The 3,236-nt window shown below is 39.9% G+C and overlaps 1 long non-coding RNA gene across 1 annotated transcript; it reads left to right on the forward strand.

Annotated features, from left to right (window-relative positions):
• The first annotated feature begins 934 nt into the window (after positions 1-934).
• On the forward strand, positions 935-2,952 carry LOC133354206 (uncharacterized). The gene is made up of 3 exons (XR_009756547.1): positions 935-959; positions 2,147-2,307; positions 2,851-2,952. It is a non-coding gene; the product is annotated as an uncharacterized LOC133354206 (long non-coding RNA).
• Positions 2,953-3,236: the final 284 nt, after the last annotated feature.

Genomic DNA, 3,236 nt, shown 5'->3' on the forward strand with positions numbered 1-3,236 from the left:
CATGTGATTCCTCCAGGTTCTCAGATTTCCTCCCATAGCTAAAAATCCCACACTGTAACTGGTATTGACCAAACTTCCCAATGTTGAAAAACTATCTGCAAATGAAATGGATTATGCACAGCAATCATCGCCCCTCCTGAGAAAATATGGCAATACCCTCATGAAAAATGCAATTGGGACTGATTTGGATTCCAACTGCATCCGCCATAGTAAGCAGATGGAATTTGTCCGATGGTTGCTGCAACAAAAAGTGTTAGGTTATAAATTTAAACGAATAAATGTTCGTAAATCCGTGTGCAAAATGCTATTGCTGCAGTAAGTTCTAATGTAATTTTGTCAATTCCTTTTGGTTCGTGTGCTCCAGCTTGCTTACCAACAGGGCACTTATCCAGACAATGACGGAGAACAGCAGTGAAAAGACAGAGTATGTGAAAACAATACATTTCTTTAATATGTGCATTTTATGACGAAACTATTTTTATTGAATATATTCAATCCGTTCTCACTACATACTAATACATTGCGGATTTTATTAATATAAACTTCTGCGTGATATTTCTGTGTGCGCGCAGGGCAATTTTAGCACAGCTCTTTCACAAAACCTCACTGAGTCAGCAGATTATTGCAGCTGTAGAGGCAAGTATATTAGTCAAGAGCACACATTTAATATCGCTTCTACACAGTGCGTACATGTATTGTAAAATGTATGTGCTGTATTGTGCACAACACGTGCAGTTGTTATCGACTTCCTCGTAGTCTTCTACAGTTCTGTGTAATGCAGAGTTTGTGCGTCATGTTGTATAACTTGGTTTGATGAACGTAAAAGCGTACAATGAGGCATTGGTATAAATGTATACATCCGACATTCCAGTTTGCTGCAGTCGATGATATTGTGTCCTGTTTTACAGAAAAAGAATAAGCTCCTTCAGGAGCTCTAGAGACCCAAAGCGAGGTACTAGGTGAGTGACTGTCGGCAAGGAGAAGTAACAATGCAGGACAAAGCGTTTCCACACGACCGTCCCCAGACGTAATATTGGTGCATTATTCTTTAGGAGTTTAAAGCTGTCTGGCAATGGAGTTTTGCTTAACAATGTTAGCAGCTTCCAGGTCCTCAAAGTGCAGTATAACGCATCATTCTTGACAACACAGTTGTGCTGCATGAGACCGAAACTCTATAATTAAGGTTTTCTTGATTAGATCGCGTAAATATAAATGTCGTTAAACCCGCCACCACCCGACGCAGCCAATTAGTAATGCTTGTCACGTAAACAAAACGTGCCAATTAGTTACTTTAGCAAGCCGGTGTATTGGAGGGTAAACCCACAACATTTACAATTCGAGTACGGTGTTTCGCTGGTGATCACAACCAGCATCATCAGGCGACAGCGAGAATTATGAAGAGATCCTCCTGATTCAGTCTTAAATACAACACATTTATATTTATGCGATCTAACCCAAAAAAACTACTTTATTATGGATAACTAGTGTATTTGCCCATCATGATAAGTTAATAAAAAATAAATGTAATGAAGAATACAATTTAAAGATTGCATTGAATTTATTTAATCAAAACCTTGTGACTTATTCACAGTGATAGCAAATGCAGGAATGATTGGAAACTGTCTTCGCTTCAAAATAAATGATAAATTCACATCCCACGGTGCCAGATAAATTCTGGGAATGAAGACAATATCTCCGATTGGATTCTGAAAAGATTTCGGCCACAACAAAATGACTGCATTTCACGAATCACCTGACGCGTGCCATCGCATAATCCTTTTTTGGGGTTGAGATTTAGAATCGGCATAACAATGGTTCCCTTTTTCAAAACCAATTCATGAGGCATGCATTCCAAATGGTGTTAGCGTGCTGCAAGAAATTCTACTGGATAATAAATTGACTTCACTCGGATCCACGTAGCCTACCCAGCGCTACACGGCGTGTCGAGCGTTAGGTACAGATCACCAACAACTACATGGAAATTTATATTCTTGGTTCTTTCGGTAAAGTCACGTAGAAGGGAAATAATACAAATTTAAAAAATTCTCACGAATTTTTTGTGAAAACCACAGCAAGAAAATTTAAAAGTGGTCTCGGAAGCCTACATCTTAAACCGACTGAAACTCTAACATGTGTCTGCCCACAGCCATGAAGGAACAGAACCAGGCTTTGCTGAAGGAGGTGAAGGAGGTGATTGGGGCCCAAGTGAGTCACAGCCAACAGCCGCAGACAAAGCAGCAACTGGCCGGGAGCCACAAATTGACCATTGCCAACAATCGTGTCACCATTCTCCGCAACGTGTTGCAGGTGAGAAGGGGCCTCATTGTACCCCAGTGTCACCCTAAGCTCTCTACTGCTATGCGGTGAGTTTATTAGAATTTGTGCAACAGGCCGCTCGTTTTTTTTAAGACGGTGGCACAAGACTGAAAGTCTTCTCGGGACAGGTGGGTTCTTATACCAGAGTTTGTGTTCACTCAGGCATCTAAGTCAACTAAACCATGCATTCGCCTTTTTGAGTTATATATTGGCTGAATTGCTACTCTAATACAAAAACAGGTGGATTAGATCATTAGAGAACACTCATTTTGACTTAAATTAGGCTGCTTGGGCAGGACAATTCCATAGAAAGGACGACGACCGATGGTCAAGACTAACAACAGGCAGCCAAAGAAAATTACCAGTGTGTTGATGGATCAATGAGATCAGCTTGTGCATGGGAACGATGGATTGTTGCTTCGTAAGACCACGGAGAGATTGGCGACAACTTGGGAAGCTCTTAATCCAGTAGTTCATGTAAAGAATAGATGTCTCACTTGTTGAATCTAATCAAGTTGTTTCTTGTTGTTGCAGGCTCTTATACAAAGCAGTGGTATCAATTGGGCTGCAGATCCTAACCTACTTGGTTTTTGTCCTGCAAATGGGCAAAGACAAGAAGTTTTAACCGTGTTAAAATACTAAGTGATTTTTGCTAAGTCTCTAAAACATCTACATTTGTAGTTTTATTTGCACAAGTACATTTTTAATTTTGTGTTTTTTTCTGTATAATATAAGCAGCAATGTTATTAATTCCTTATCCATCTAAAAAGTGAAATAAAAACATACTCTTGACGAGATTTATTTTTTTTGTTTTTTTGCGCCTAATTGGCTTTGCCCTGCCTACTTGCGTTGACGTGCAACTTGCAATGCACCATTGTGTGTGATTGTATCTCCTTGCTGAATCGACACCTGGCAAGCTT

The sequence above is a fragment of the Lethenteron reissneri genome, chromosome 46 (genome assembly GCF_015708825.2).
Source record: "Lethenteron reissneri isolate LAM-NWPU_2019-01 chromosome 46, ASM1570882v1, whole genome shotgun sequence".
Taxonomy (NCBI): domain Eukaryota; kingdom Metazoa; phylum Chordata; class Hyperoartia; order Petromyzontiformes; family Petromyzontidae; genus Lethenteron; species Lethenteron reissneri.